This window comes from Bemisia tabaci, chromosome 7 (assembly GCF_918797505.1).
Source record: "Bemisia tabaci chromosome 7, PGI_BMITA_v3".
Taxonomy (NCBI): domain Eukaryota; kingdom Metazoa; phylum Arthropoda; class Insecta; order Hemiptera; family Aleyrodidae; genus Bemisia; species Bemisia tabaci.
Genome location: NC_092799.1, coordinates 13,442,983 through 13,460,041, shown reverse-complemented (window position 1 = coordinate 13,460,041; position 17,059 = coordinate 13,442,983). Strand labels below are relative to the sequence as shown.

General features: G+C 43.0%; 1 protein-coding gene across 1 annotated transcript in view; it reads left to right on the top strand.

Annotated features, from left to right (window-relative positions):
- LOC109035303 (uncharacterized) overlaps window positions 1–17,059 on the top strand; it is a 195,061-nt gene continuing 178,002 nt past the window's right edge. The window contains exon 1 of the mRNA XM_072302352.1: window positions 1–355. The gene's annotated coding sequence lies outside the window, so the exon portion shown is untranslated. The remainder of the gene's footprint in view (window positions 356–17,059) is intronic.

Here is a 17,059-nt window from a genome sequence, read left to right as displayed (position 1 = left end):
CTTCGAGAGCGCTTCGAGCCAGCTCCGGCCCCAAACACTCGACTCGACTCGCCACCGGTCGGCATCTCGCTCTCGCATGGCCACTCTGTCCGCGCCTCGCCCGTCCATGACTCATTAACCGCTCATTTTTCGTGTCGCGCTGTGTCTAATTACCCGCCTTATCGCGCGCGCCACCCCTCTTGCCCAGTGATTGTGCGCCCCCCGAGGAACCCCCCACGTACCCCGCGGTCGCCCCTTGTTGTGTTGTTTCTAGTGTTGTTGTGCTTGTAGCCGGTGATTTTCGGGATTCAGCGCCAGGAAGCTTTGGACTAATTCTCAACTCCCAGTCAGGAGTAAATTGCATCCGTCGAAAAAGGTGAGTGCATCCATGCACCTGTTTCATCATTGGAAAAAAAAACTCCGGCCGTGGGAGCCGCAATTGCGGGCCATATAGACGTACCGTCCGTTCCGGGCTCTGAGGCCGAAAATTCCGGCTGCTGGAACCGCAGCTTCGGCCTCTGAACCCGAAGCAATCGAAGCTACGCCTCCAGCAGCCGGAATTTTCGGCCTTTGAGCCCGGAACGGACGGTATATCTATATAGCCCGTAATTTCGGCTCCCACGGCCGGAGTTTTTTTTTTTCAGCGATTCCGCGGTCGGAACGCAGGGGCGCCGGCGGGGAGAAGGATATGTTGAGATCTAATCTTGCGTTGGGAAATTTTTTTTCCAGTTCCAGATATGTTAAAAGTGTTGCTCTCCTGTTAAAGCAAATTTTACCCCTTACCGCAGTCTTTCACTCTGTTCTGGGTGAAATGGCGCCCTTGATTGACCGCCGCAACCTCTTGCAGGAATTATGCATTCATAAAGAATGGGTTGAGAGGAAATGCGTGATTTAAGTACCATAAGTACCTGTAAGGTAGTTTTGTTCAATTTGAGATATGTTGAAAGTTTCTCCCGGCCTTTTAAGGCAAATTTTACCTCGGTTTTGGGTGAAATGGCGCCTCTGTCGGAATGTTAACCTTGCAAGAATTTTGCATCCATGAAGATGAGATGCAGGGTGAACTGCAACAAAAGCAAACTAGGTATAATAGTTCGAACATTTCAGTGCAATGATACATGTAAGTCATTTCACGCGACCGTAAAATTCGGGACATCATCTGGGAGACTTGTTTCACAGGGAATGAGTATATGTACATCAAGAAGCATCTTCGAGCTATATCGACGGCGTTTCAGATTACTTTTTAAAGTTTTGCCGGTGAGCTGCAATTTGAAATATGTATCTCATAAATGTTTGATACCTATTTCATAGCATATCGACGGTGAAACTACCAAACCACGTATCTCGGTTTGCGACGTCGCAGACTTCCTGTCATTCTTTATTTTTTAAATGAAAAACTACTTAACATCCAGTCTTGAAAATTTCTGTGATTTTTCCTCTTGGTGCGGAGAAAATTCTGTGAAAATTTCAAGGAATGATATTGATTTGGTCTACTTCAAAAAAATAAAATGTGAGCGTAGATTTTTAAACACCGCAAACGAGATACGTGGTTTGGTAGTTTCACCGTCGATATCTCACGTGAACTTCTAAGATTATATTTTACGTGAAGCATATTGTCGCAGACCTCCCTCCCTCCCCTTTCTCTCAAACGCGTCACGTAATCCTCGAATCCAATATGTGCTACAAGTGCAGGAGCTGACGGTTGCTTGTAGTTGGGTGCAACTAAAAAAAATTCGGAATACACGCAAAAACGTATAAAATGAGACGTCAAATTTTATAATCGCAGGAGTAATCGAGAAAAAAGTCCCTTAGATCTAGAATCGAGACTCTTAAAAAATTTGACAAGCAAATTAACTCCTCATTCAATCGGATTTGCGCTTGAATCGAGAGCCAAGCCTCTTAATTTTAGCGGATTTCCTTTCGATTCAAGCGAAAATCCGATTAAATCGAGAGGAATTTTTCTTGTCAAATTTTTGAAGAGTCTCAACCCTGGATCCAAGAGACTTTTCTTTCCAGTGAAGGCAAATTCCCTCCTGCTATCCCCGAACAAGACCCCTACTGAACGCCACCCTTGCGAAGTTTACTCCGAGAGGCTTACTATCATATCGGCGAATCCATACCCTTTGAAAGCAGGGAGCAGAAAGAGGGTCCGACGGCTTCCTCGAGAAAATTGTCGAAATTTTAAAGTAGGTATCTATAATGTGCAATTTCAGACAATTTTGACATGAATAATTGAATAACTACCTTTAAGCGTCCTTCCTCCCCCTTTCCTCCGTCCCTTCCTTCTTTCTTCCGTTTCTCCTCCTTATTTTTTCGGGCCCGTAGGGGGGGGGGGGGGGGGGCGCGCCTTCGATCCGCCTATGCTTGCTATGCTACCCAAAGAACCTCTCGAGATTTTGAAATCGTGCAAGTCTCGATGTGGGCAAACAATTAAATTAACCCTCCTCTTGAATGATAATATCCGTCAAACGAGTATGAAAGTAGCAATTAAGCGGTAAAATACTCATTGCCGCTGTTTTGGTTTCCTGGCGATGAATAGATCGTAAAGAAAATCGGGAACTAACTCTCATTCTTCCGGCACAAACTCACGGCGACAGGTGTCGGGCGCATCAGCCGGCGGGGAGTGCGCTTGCAGTTCGCGCGGTCAGGGGAAATTTGCACATTGATTGGCCCGTTTGAAGGCAGTTGGACGTATTTATGCCAAACGGAACTACGTGCATGGAGACATGAGCCCCGAGACCCACAAGAAGACATGCTTAACACGGCTCACGTCATAATGCACATAGTTCCGTTCGGCAGAAATACGTCCAGTTGGCATGATCAATGACCGTCGCATTCATATTATGCATATGCTTCTGTATGCGTCAGCATCTTCGCCTCGCTAAACCAGAACCGCATAACCGCAATAGGAATCGCAGGGAGATACGCTGTTTATGCCGGAGCGTCTGCCCGCGAACCGTTGACGCCGCTTCATTTTCGCCCCGTCACACCTCGCACGTCAGTTTGTCTCGGTCCTTATTCATCGATTTCACTATTGTCGAGACAGGGGAAAAAATTGGCCGGATATCGGCGGTTTTTTAAAATCGAACATGTCAGTTTTTTTCTTTTTTCCTCGCAGCTTGGCAGCACTGACTGGGAGATGTGTGTTATCGAAACCGGTCTTTCACCTACGTGAGGAATAATTATTTTTCCAGTGAAAATTAGTTTACAAGAAGGATTAGTGTGTCTTATATCTCATGCACCGAATCTGAAATGAACATTATCCCCCTTTTTCAGGGGCGAAACTAAGAACTTTTCGAGAAGGGGGCCCTGGAGGGTGCCTCGATGCGGGGATTTTAGGGGCATAGAAAGACACCCCAACGAAGGGGTCGAATGAGATATTAGCTCCGAATGAGGGTTCAGAGGGCCTTCCACAGCCCCACAAGGGGTTCAGGCCTCAAGGGGCCTCGCCGTAAAATTTTTGAAAAATTGATTTGTCTCAAAAATCTTGACCTTTTCTTACCAAAAAGTTGATTGAAATTCAATCTCAGATATGGAAGATACTCGTATGCCACGCTCTCATGTTGGAATATCTATCAAGTTTTCTGGATGGGATAAAAATAATTTCTGGGAGAAGGGGGAGGGGGGCAAGTAGAGCTCCAGGGGGCCAATTGGAGTTCTGGGGGCAGGCAACCTTTGGTTCCCCCTAATTTCGCTCATGCTCTTTTTCCCCTTTTCCCTTCAAGGTTGTCAAATAGAAATTCGTGATACGTGCAACGAAAGTAAGAAAGAAACTTCCGAGACGCTGACCTCAAAATTTATATAATACGGCATGAAACTGATACCATCCTGTTCTTATGGTTAGAGGAAGGTCCAGGGGACACTAAAAACACCCCATTGAAGGGTTTCTGTGGAAATCCTCCAGCTCAAAAGCCTCCCCGGATACTTTTAAAAAAATCGCGTCGTCCTAAGAGAAATTTTGAGGTATTCTTACCGACAAATTGATCGTCGTAAAATTTGAAAGGTGAAAAATATGTCACGCATTCATGTAGCAAAATTTCCTACATTTCTTGGGAGGGGCCAAGCAGATTTCTGGGGGAGGGGGGAGCCCAGGCTTCGCCTATGTCCCTCCAGCAAAATGTACAGTCAAATTGTACAGCGATTTTTAAGTATTTTGCTCAGTTCTAGCAAAATTCCTAGGAACTGCATACAATGACTTCATCGTCCAGATACACTTCTAAGCGGACGACGCACAATGGATCGAGTCTTTGGAAGGAGGCGGATATGTAATTTTTGACAAAAATTGTAAAATTGTACATTTATTTCGTCACAATTTTAATTTTAAGGGGTGCCTCTAGAAGAAAATTTCACAAGGAAACCAATGGAACCACTTTTAGAACTTCAAATTTTTGTATAAGCGGAGTTATGAGCGTTTAAAGTTTCCAAATTCCTATCCTATTGACTCGATCCACTGTGCGACGGTGTTCCTTTTCTGCAGACGGAACGGTCATACAATTCGTCGTCTCCCGGACGAAGGAACGTAACTCCATTGCAAGGTTGCAAAATTGACTTAAATCATCCAATTTTTTGCAAGAATATACCTGCACGATTTTCATCCAGATTTTCTCTGATTTTCGCCGGGGATCAGAGGAAAAATCGGTGGAATTTTCGGTTGGCAGTTCCCCAAATCCTCCTGGTAAAAGTGCAGTTTGCGAGGAAATTTGGTAACATTGGAATATAGTTACGTTCTTTCGTGAAAAGAACGACGAGTTGTTCATACAAATTCCAACGAGGATCTCTTCCATATACGGGTATGATAAATCGGTAGTTTCTTGTAGCGTAGGCGGACCAAGAGGCTGAGGACAAAGGGCAGACTCTCGATCTTGCTGCAGATTCCCTCCACCCCTCCTCTCCACTCCTCGCAGCAATTTTGTCCGTCTGCAGAACCACCCCCATTCTCTGATCCTCAATGTGCTGTGCTGGAATATGTAATGTCAACTTATTGTCAGGTCGGTGGCGATTCCTCAAAGTTGGCAATATTGATTTCCCGCCGTTTAAATCCGAGGTAAAAAATCGATTTCAGCAGGTGGATCGTTGGATTATTATCGATAAATCCCTATTTTAGCACTGATATTCATCGATCAAATTCAACCGATAATCTTTCAAGTATGCAGGAGGTAAAAGCACGATTGTCTTGCATACATTTAAACTGATAAAAACCTCTGTCGAAACGGTCCTATGAGGACCCATGGTTGACTGACGAGACTAACAGGATCCCATGGGGCAGCAAGAGTGACCCAAGGGAACTCATAGTATTCCCAGATACTTATCTCAGGTTTCCTCAAGGGCAGGGTGGCAAAATTTCATGAAAAATAAAATCTTGAAATTTCACGTGAAATATTTCATGAAATTTCAGAAATGTATGAAAAATATTGAAAAATACCGGTTCCTTTCCATGTTTCGCAAAATGTAAAAATTGTGACTTTTTTCTATTTTTGCGTGTGTTTGAGTGCAGGTTGCATACTTTAGGCCCCTGAAAAATATGAAATACGAGTATTTCACAGCCTCGTGAAATTTCATGAAATATTTCACTGAAATTTTCAATCTTTCATTTCTCTCTCACGTTTCATGCCACCCTGCTTCAGGGTCCCACTGGAAACTTTGACCAATTCTCAGTATAGATTCCCATAGGGGCCATGGGACCGTTTTGACAGGGTCAAGAATTCGAATCGCAGTAGTGGCAACTCATTTTTGAACTGGCGAGCGGATCTTCAGCAACAGATTCCTTCTGTCTTAATCCCTGAAAATTTTCAAAAGCCTAGAGCATGGATGTGCCTATTCCTTAAGGATTTGTCGTCTTAGGACGCTCTGTCAAAACTATCCCATTTGAATATGGCACGGGTTTCCATGGGTATCCATCAAGTGTACTTCCCCATCCTAAGGGTTCCAACGGGTCCCAATTAAATCCCCTCGGACGCCCATGGGAATCTCATGGGCCACCATGGGGTAGTTTTGAGAGGGCAATAAATAGAAGCAAAAGGTGACCGTAGATTCCTGACGGAAAATGAGCATCGAAGCAGCAAAAACAACCGCATTTCGCTATTCTTGCCCTTTATAACGGCAGTGGCAGTTTTCGCAAGTCTAAGTCACTGCTTCTCTACCATTTAAAACCAATGATTCTAGGTTTACCTCGATATATTTCCATTTGTTGTCGCACGTTTGATTGGGCGAAGCCTGGTGTTGCCAACTTGTAGGGGCCGCTTAGACGATGGCTCGTCTTCAGGAATTCGTAGATTTCGATGCACCATCCGACAACGCCTCGCAACCCTTCGCCCTGCGTATTCTTTACGCTCGTGGCTGTGGCTGAGACCTTGACGCGAGTGCGGCGCGGGGCTCATGCAAGTGAAGTGGTGGAATCATTGAGCCGCGGCGAAAGAGACGAAGATGAAGAGGCGAGGCGGCACACAGTGCAACGAGTCTCGGCGAGAAGTCGGACATGGGCGTTTTTACCAAAACTGGAAAATTTCAATGATCATTTCGTCACATTTTAAATTGTAAGGGCTGCCTCTTGAACACGGAGAAAAAAACTTCGTGCGTGGGACCCGAAGTTGAGATCATATGGATCCCTGAAGTTTTCGGATCACGTACCTAAAAACTTGAGGTTCAGCTGCCGAAGTTCGGGTCAGACATCTGAAATACTTCGATGCATACCGAAGGGTCGGTCATACATCTGAACTACTCCGGTACATACCGAAGTGCCTCGATGTCTGACCCGAACTTCGGCCGCTGGACCTCAAGTTTTCGGATGCGTAATCAGAAAACTTCAGAGTTCCATAAGACCTCAACTTCGCCCCCCCCCCCTCCCCCACGAAAAGTTCCAAGTTCCACCCATGTTGAAACCTTTACATTCCGTATGACACGGGGGCAAAAAAATTGCTGAAGTAACATCCCGGATGTTAAAAATCAACAACTCTCGAATGTTGTTATGGACACTCTGGCTGTTTAAGTAACATCCTAGCTGCGTTGAATTAACAACCGTAGCGTTCATATCAACATTCAAGAGTTGTCGCGCAGATTTTCAACATCCGGGATGTTACTTCAGCAATTTCTTTCCCCGTGTAATGAAGATGCAGCCTTTTGATGTTTTCTGAATCATGTCCGAAGTATCCCATTGTTAAAAATCTGCGCGACAACTCTTGAACATTGTTATGAATACTCTACATTAACAACCGTAGCGTTCATGTCAACATTCAAGAGTTGGCGCGCAGATTTTCAACATCCAGGATGTTACTTCAGCAAGTTTTTTCCCCGTGTAATGAAGATGCAGCCTTTTGAAGTTTTCTGAATGATGTCCGAAGTATCCCATTGACCGGGTCCTCTGTACGGCAGCGGCAGCGGCGGGCACCACCGCACCGACCACCGCGCCAGCCCAGACCCGGGCATGCCGGTTCGCCGCGCCGGCTACATAATTGTTCCTAATCCCTCACCTGGCGTCTCCGTCTTCGTCCTCGACTTGGTCTTCCCGCGCCCGCGACCGGGAACAAAGCCCCGCGCCGGCCAACGACGCCCAACACCGACACCCGACGCCGAAACAAGAGCACCGCATGGCTTCGGGCTTGGGGCTCGGGAGAAGAACTAGTTCTTGAAAAGAAAGGGAAAACCTGGAAAAGTCTGTCATTCAATAGGAAGAGTTAAGACTTGAAAAATCTATGTATCAATTTTATCAAAAGCCTTGGTCGGTAGAAAATTCTCGTGAGAAGATCTAGTTCTTGAAGAGAAGGGGAAAACCTGGAAAAGTCTGTCATTTCATAGGAAGAGTTAAGACTTGAAAACTCTATGTGTCAATTTTATCAAATGCCTTGGTCGATAGAAAATTCTCGGGAGAAGAACTAGTTCTTGAAGAGAAAGGGAAAACCTGGAAAAGTCTGTCATTTTATTGGAAGAGTTAAGGCTTGAAAATCTACATATGTGTCAAAGGCAATTAGTTAAATCAGGCATTTTATCAAATGCCTTGGTCGGTAGAAGACGCTCGGGAGGAGAACTAGTTCTTGAAAAGAAAGGGAAAACCTGGAAAAGTCAGTCATTTTATTGGAAGAGTTAAGGCTTGAAAATCTATGTGTCAAAGGCAATTAGTTAAATTAGGCATTTTATCAAATGCCTTGGTCGGTAGAAAATTCTCGGGAGAAGAACTAGTTCTTGAAGAGAAAGGGAAAACCTGGAAAAGCCTGTCATTCAATAGGAAGAGTTCATACTTGAAAATCTAATGTGTCAAAGGCAATTAGTTAAATTAGGCATTTTATCAAATGCCTTGGTCGGTAGGACATTCTCGGGAGAAGAACTAGTTCTTGAAAAATCTTGGGAAATCTATGTGTCAAAGGCAATTAGTTAGACCAGGCATTTTATCAAATGCCTTGGTCGGTAGAAAATGCTTGGGAGAAGAATTAGTTCTTGAAAAGAAAGGGAAAACCTGGAAAAGTCTGTCATTTTATTGGAAGAGTTAAGACTTGAAAATTTATGTGTCAAAAGCAATTAGTTAAATCAGGCATTTGATCAAATGCCTAGGCCGGTAGGCAAATTTTGACAGTTTACGGAATTCTGTAAATTCATGGCGAGGAGTTCACGGATTTTCAATATTTTGGGAGAAATAACTACTCAAGTCCTCGACCTCTCTCTATGTCAGCAGATTCTAGCGGAAAGTTCGTAAATTCGCATTGTCGCAATTTCAGTTCTAGTCTGCATGCAATCGAACAATCCCGCATTCCAATGCTCATCTCATGACATCACTCCTCATAATCTCTGCTTGAGGAATGAGAGCGAGAAGGAGAGTCGTCACGCGATTTGACGTGTGACAGAATGGAGATCGAAAGCGAGAAAACGTGTGAGAGGCATAAACGGCATAACAATCGATGTATCGCAAAGCACGCCACGCCAATGATGGTCGGTCGATCGGACGAGGACTGTACGTAAACAATCCGCAAATTAATAAACATTTGAACATTAAGCTTCTGGCGACTTTCAAGCGGGCGTCGATATTTTTCTGCTGACAACTCGTCGTTTCTTTCACGAAAGAACTTAACTACATTCTAATGTTGCCAGATTTTTCCACGCAGATTCCATTTTTACCGGGAGAATTTTGAGAGTACCCAACTGAAAATTTCGCCGATTTCTCCTCGGTTCTCGTGAAAAAATTAGACAAAATTTGGACGAAAAATAATTATGCAGATTTATTCTCGTCAAAAATTGAATTGTTTGAGTCAGTTTAGCAACATTGGAATGCTGTTACGTTCCCTCGTGTCGGGAACGATTATTGTTCGCTCTTTTGTGTGTGTCTGTGCAAAGTTAGCCACATAAGCTTGATAGTGGTTACGGAGGATTTTGCGTTCGCTAAAGCTGCAATTTGCATAGCGGCTTTGCTTGAACATGTTTGAACATTGATCAACGAGTTCTCAGTTCTTCAAATAAGCCGTTGAATTTCATAAGCAGCCCAATCACTCTGTACTACAAATTAAAGAAATGTGGTTGATTTTTAATCATAACATAAAAAAAGACAGGAATGGTTCCCTAATTTCAATATCCGACAAGACGAATACCTTGCCGGAAATAGGTGAGCAGACCTCTGTTCTGTGTATTGTCCATAAGTATCAATTTTTTGGCTCCGAAAATTCGAATTACATAGAGCTATACCGATGTGTACGTGTGTAAAATCATATTGGCCGTTATAAGCTCTTGACTCACCCCCCCCCCCCTTCGTAGTTGACCTCGAATTTGGGTCTTTTCCGAAACTCCTCGATTGGACGTCAACTTTCTGGCTGCTCTAACTTGAGTACAATACTTTCAAACAATTATAAAATCTCCAGATACATCTGAATGAGGCTTTCTCTGAAACTCTATTCAAATTCAGTGACTCACAGAGGACATGAATGGACAAATTAGGAGCATATCTGTGTAGAAATAACTGTCCAGTCTATGAAAGACAAATACTTAACCGTAGACCTATTTTTTGCTTCGCGAGCTTGGCACTCAAACCAAACGGTCATGTGCCACATCCACATAGAAATAAGTCACACGGCAAATTATGTCCCAAATATTTTCGGGCCTATAGACAACTTAACTTTGCTTTGAGGGAGTAACTCTGCTGTAAGATAAGTTTAATCGTCATTGTCAACCTATTTTAAATTAGTTTCTGTAAATCTTAAAAAAAACCACAGAGCGGTTGCTTTCCTATCCACGCGTATAAGTCTCTGGCAGTGATCACTTGAATGATTCAATCCTAAAAAGTTCAGAGCTGTGGACCTTTCCCTATACTTTCCCTCGAAATATCTTTTAATTGCATCGTCAGCATTCACCTTTTTTTTAGTTGTTTAATCATTATTATGAGTGCAATCTCTGAGTCCTGAGCCATCACAAACCGAGGCCATGATCCTTTCATGCATGTCTCCACGACTCACGCATGGTTTTTTTTTATGCACGAATGTCTCCGACGGCAAAAATATTCTCAAAATTACCGCTTAAATTTATCGAATCAAGTCTTTTTCGACATTCTTCTGGCAAAGCAGCTTGTTAGGTTCACAACTTTGGCCAGTACAAAAATTATTGCACTTGAAACTTTCAAAGATGTCTATATAAGCACAAAGTTCACCGAAAAAAAAGAGATGCTGTAGTAACATCCTGGATGTTAAAAAAATGTGCGACAACTCTTGGATGTTGTCATTACCACTCTGGTTGTTAAAGTAACATCCTAGGATGTTACTTTTACATCCTATCATGCTACGTTAACTGCCAGGGTGTTAATAGCAACATCTAGGAGTTGTCGCACATTTTTTTAACAACCGTAACACCGGGATGTTATTACAGCATCTTTTTTTTCGCTGATTGTAGATATGACCTCATAGCTATTGTGTTTGTTTCTGTAAAATCAGAAGTCTTCAATCCAAAGGAAAAATACCTTGTTGAAAGTAATTTCTCTCTTAAAATACGCTGTTGAAGGATAATTTAAATTAGTCGTTTTCGTGATGAGCAGAAAAATAGAAATTTTTAAAGAATTAAGCACCGCGGATACGGCGCTATTTCAATAGATTTGACCTTAGTCTGACATGTGTTTCAAATCTCGTTCAATGCCTTTCAAATTTTCGTATTCTCTAAAAATTGCAAGAATCGAACAGTTTTTAGGACACATCACTCTCCCCATATTGATGACGCAGATTCTGCGCATTGAAAACCTCTAATCAACCTCTGGAGCTCCGGACCATCTCAACTAATGATATTATCATAAACCAACGATAAAACAACGCGTCTGCAACGTTAGTCTCGCTGCTCCAAGCTATTCTATACGGTCCGCGCGGGGTCAAAGAACTTTAAGTTGGTACCTGAGCATATGCTCGCAAAATGTAAACAATGGTTGCATACATTGCAACCATCGGCAAAAAGCTGGTCGATGTTAATTCGGTCACAGAGCAGAATGCACAGTTCGAGTCCCGCGGTCATGCCACAGTTCGAGAGGTGCGCGTCCTCCCGGACGGTCGCTCGATCTGAAACCCTCCAAGTCCAAGTGCTTCTCGACTGTGTTGTCAGATCTAAGGATGTATTTCATTTCCACGATTCGAGGTCAGGCGCAAGGTCATTTTTCACCACTTTCGGAGAAAGATTCGACTGTCGGTCGATCAATTGATGTTTCCGGAATTTTGGACGTTTTACCGGAATTTCGGACGCTTTTCTGGAATTTCTGACGTTTTACCGGAATTTATGACGTTTTATCGGAATTTTGGACGCTTCTCCGGAATTTCTGACGTTTTTCCGGAACTTTTGGACGTTTTCCGGAATTTCCGAGCATTTTGATGCAGTAGATGTCAGGTATTAGTACACACAATTTGAGAGAGAAACATTTTGAACGCCACGCCTCCCCACGCGAACTAAATGCACGCCCAGAGTGAGCATTGCAAATCCATAAAAGAGCTGTCCAAGTGCCGAGCTTTTAAATAAAGCATCAATAATTTGAAAGTTACGAGATATTTTTCGAGAATTACGGTGATGAATGACGTCATTTAGTGCGGATTATTTTTTCCCGCACCCCATCCTTGACCCACGCGCAGTGCAACCAAAGCAAATCTCAGGTATCACGAATTGATGGTCAATTGGGTGGAAGGATTTACCGTATGCACCAACGCGCTGGATGACTGCCCGTATCCTCGTCAATTTTAAAATCTTGTGCCAAACTTAAACCAAAAGTTAACCTTGAAGGTTTTCTTCCACCGTCCAAAATTTCTGGGGGCGAGGTAGATTATACTATTTTCAATTCTGAGAGGGAGGGCAGGCCCCCACCCCGCGGCTCTTTTAAATATGCCCATGAACAGTCTAAATTTATTTTTATTTTATTTTAAAAAATAACACAAAATATTGAACTATTTAAAATTCTATCTTTGGTACTTGAATTCTTTGATTATGGCAAATTCCGCCTTTTTTCCTAGATAAATCTTTGGCTAAAATCTCATGTATCATAGCAAACTATGTGTTCCTTAATCCCCCACCCACTTGATCCATCATAGATAATTTGGATTTAGTGGCAAAATTAGCAAACTTTAAGGATTCTTGTGGCTTTGGCTATATAGTTTACTTTTCTACCTCGCGTTAAAGTCACTCAAAGCGTTCGCGCATTTTCGCGTGTCCTTAACTTTTCATATCTATTCACGAATTTAGTTTTTAAGTCATGCTTAACGAGCATAGTTATACGTCCTGAGAATCGTGTTCTACGTGAAATGTTAAAGAGATGGCACAAATCAAAATGCTTCTGGTATCTTTTCTAGTGGTCCGTTGCCCAACTTTTTCGTCACAAGTCATCATTGCGCGAATCTGATGACTTCCAAAAGGCACTTTTTCACCATCGGAGACATCAGTGCGGAGTTTCTAAAATATATTCATTGCCTAAAGGCCAAACCGCGTATCATCGTTTGCGACGTTGCAGACTTCCTGTCATACTTTATTTTTTCTTAGAAAACTAGTTAAACGTAATTCATCAAAAACTCTCGTGATTATCTATCTCTCTAGGAAGAATATTCTGTATACATTTCACTCTATCAAGGTGGCTCGTCCCTCTTTGAAAAAATAAAATCGGAGCGAAAGGTGCGAAACATCCCAATTTTTCGTCTCCCTCACGAAAAGACCTTCTACATTTCCACGCTGCCAAATTTCTTTTCGCAAATTACATTTTTACCAGGAGAATTTTGGGCCTCTTAACCGAAAATTTCAATGATTCTCCTCTTAATCTCATGCAAAAATAAAAGAAAATTGGACGGTATGTCTCTGTATAAAATTGAATTGTTTGAAACAAGTTTGCAACCTTAGAATGGAGTCACGTTTCCTTGTCCGGGACACGAGGAATTTATTGGAGCCTTGAGTAGGATTCAAGATGAGTTCTAACTTTGAAACCGTAGGGGAATAGGGGATGACAAGAATTTAGGGCATTTCTAAATACAAAGTTTCCTGTTTTTCTTCCGATCTCATTAAATAATCAGAACTTTGTGAAGAAATTGTTGAAGAATTGAACTTTGTTGCACAAGCACATTGCAAAAAATTGCACTGTTCGAGTCAATTCCACAACTTTGGCATGAGGCTATACGTTCCTTCGTCCGAGGAACGACGAACTTAGGTACGTGCGTGGTTTCGCACAACGGATCGTATTCGATAGTCGTTCGATGTATCGTTTGATTCAAAACAATAGAACATAACCCCAACAAAAAAATTTAGGATTTAAGCTGAACAAGCCAAAAATGAGAAAATCCCCCAACAATTTCACCTTTCATCGCCATTTTGGACTCATTAGAATAAAAAATCTACCACAAAAAACCCGTTCCCGCAGATTACTCACAAGTTGAACCACTCGATATCGATACTATCCTAGAGTCCCTTTATACTGAGAGTCAAGACAATGTGAATCCATTTCTGATTGGTTCCCGTATTTTAGGCCTTCACAGTGTCACAAACGGGAATAAAGATTACATTTTCACCGATTGCAAAGATTATAATCTGGAATGGACCAGGGAATTACGGGTTCGGCAAGGAACAAACGAAATGAGAGAAGGAGCGGAGAAAGGAATTTAAGAATGGGCCGATCAAAGATTACTAAGAACGTTCAATTTCTGTAATCTTTATTCCCGTATGTGACTCCATGAGGGGTGTTGTCTTGACTCTCAGTATAAAGGGACTCTATACTATCCCACCTGTTCGATGTATCAAACACGATCCACGGTCATGCGGAACGGGACAAATTCTCGTTTCAAGGCAACATGACAACACCGCGGCGGTGATTCTGGATCCTGGAGCGCGGCGTTGCTGCTCCCGTGAATTTGGCCGGGACCCCCGGGCTGTGCGAGATATCGATTCGTCCGCCATTTCAAGCCATGGAAATTAATCGATTAACAGGGTGTCCACAACGAATCGATTCTTTACCATGGCTTCAAATGGGGGAAATATCGATGATCGATCATTAGCGCCTCGCCGCTGGGGGACGGCAACACGGGGCTGGACTCGACGGGATCAAGGTCTTTCACCGCATCCGGCCATCCTCCCCGGGCCCGGGTTTTCATTACACTCGGGGCCTCGTGCTCCGGACCCCTATCCCTCCCCTTCCCTTCCAGGCCCCTCTGTCCCCTCTGTATGCTCCTTTTAATTCGGCCTAATCTTGCCCGATTCGGTTTTTTCGGCCCGCCCCACAGTGGACCGAGTAAATAGGAGAGATCCAGATCGAGGCGGATTCAGCAAATTGGCACCACCGGATTTTCTCCTTCTAAACTTATGTCAAATAATCGATTCTTCTCGGAGCACCTGGCCCCTCTATGATTCGATACATTTCCATAGGTTTAAATGGAGAAAAGACCATGTTTCCAATTCGCTGGACCCGCCAATGGATAGATCGGAAAAAGTCCGAAACTTATAAGGCTCACTGGAAAAAAAGTTGCTTGGATCTATAGTCCGGACTATTAACAACATTGACAAGGAAAAGTACTCTTAATTCAGTCCGACTGATCAGTCGGATTTTTCCTTGAATCGAAGAGCCGAGCCTTTTGATTTAGGCGGCTTTCCTTTTGATTCAGGAAAAAAGTCCGATAGAATCAAGAGTATTTTCTCTTGTCAATGTTTTCAACAATCTGTACTCTAGATCCAAGCGATTTTTCCCCCAGTGAACTCCGTTTATACAAAACTCCGAGGTCTAAAAGTTGTTCCATTGGTTTCCTCGTGGAATTTCCTACTGCAGGCACCCCTTGAAATTTAAGATGTAACGAAATAAACGTCAAAATTTGCAGTCTTAGTCCAAAATTTCATGTTCGACCTTTCTTATGGACTCGATCTACTGTGCGCCCTTGGTTCACTCACCACTCTTTTAATCCTATCGTCGGGTGATGGTTTTTTTTTCGATTTATGGAGAGTGTCTTCACGTTGAAAAATGCGAGTTCATGATGAACAATTTTCATTTTTCACCTAAAGAGATTGGTTTAACCGAAATTGAACGACATTCCGCGACTAGAAAATATACGATTTCCGGCTTGCACGAGGAACATCATTTGTTGCGTGCTTATAACCCTGTAAAAGTTATTAAAAAAGGACAAACTCGGCAACTGGGGCCGAGGTAATTCATCACACTCGCCCCTCGCCAAGGGGAGAAAACGGGGAACGTTGAATTATTTCTCAACCTGTTGCCTCGGAATTATTTAACCTGTTACCCTCAACCCTCGACTCACCTGGTCTAAACGCTTAGGTTTATTTGATTACGAATAGGACGCGCGCGGCGGGTGGTATCCCGGTGGATGATATGCTCGACTGATTTGGGTCCGTCGGCTCATGTTCATCATCATTATCTGGCCATCACCGCTCATGCTGGACATTGCCGGGCCTTCATTTTTGCGGGAAAAAAAGTGAGAGGCTTATAGCAATTGCACCCCCAGAATTATACTTCTTAAATCTTCAATCCCCATCTTTAGATATATTAGAATTTAAAATAGACATGTATTAAAATGCTGAAAATGCGACCCATGGTTTAATCTGAATATATTCCTTACTTGACTTTAAGGTGATTCGATGGATGCCATATTTTGTGTCAAAGTGATGTGCGATATGTCGCATCGATTGGTTCCATTTTTCAGCTACTCTTCATTTTTCTCGAATTTTAAGATCGCATTTCTGTTGCCGGGGATTAAAGAATTCACTTACTAATTTTGACAAACAAATTCAACGTAAAATGGGCGTAGTTTTTTTAGAGGGAAATTATCGCATTCGAGTGCAGTTTCGAGATCAGTATCGAATGCGATATTTTTCCTCTAAAAAACCACGCCTTTATCGCGTTGAATTTCTTTGTCAAATTTGGTGCATGAATTCTTCAGTCTCATGACAGCAGAAGTGCGATCTCAAAATTCGGAAAAAAATGACGACTAGCTGAAATTATCGAGCGAATCGATGCGATATCAGGGCCGGATTAAGGGGGTGGCCACATGGGCCACGGCACATGTCGGCAAAATTAGGGGGCGGCGAATTTTGCAATTTTTTTAAATGCAGGTACAAAACAATCGGATTCAGAATAAAATTACAAACAAGAAAAGGTGACAAAATCTCTCATTTCCTGAGAGTTCATTAATTTCTAATTTTGTCGTATTTCGGTGATATAAAAGACTGCGCTTCTTTAATTAGTTGAGTTAATAGAGAAACCAAACACGTAATTTGGCCTGGAGCGGCGCGGCGCAGAGAGAAATGATGACGAGGACTTGAGGTGAAAAGGAGAAGCCCGCGGCGCGGCGGTCGGCATGTAACACATATTAGCGCCTACAAGACTGCATGAATACTTCACGCATTGCGTCAAACACAGCACGGTCAACAGCGGTCGGCGCGGCGCGGCTTGAAACGCACAGTGCCTACAAGACTACATGAATACTTCACGCATTGCGCCAAACACAAACGCCGTGTGAGCCTCCAGATTTTGCCAAACTTCCTTTGACAAATCACGAATTTCCGGAAAAATTGATGAAAGTCTTTCTCCCGATTTTTCAGAGAATGATGTTCGCAATTTTATCCAATGAGCCTGAAAATTTCGGAGATAAATATTCTTAAGTTTATATTCTTC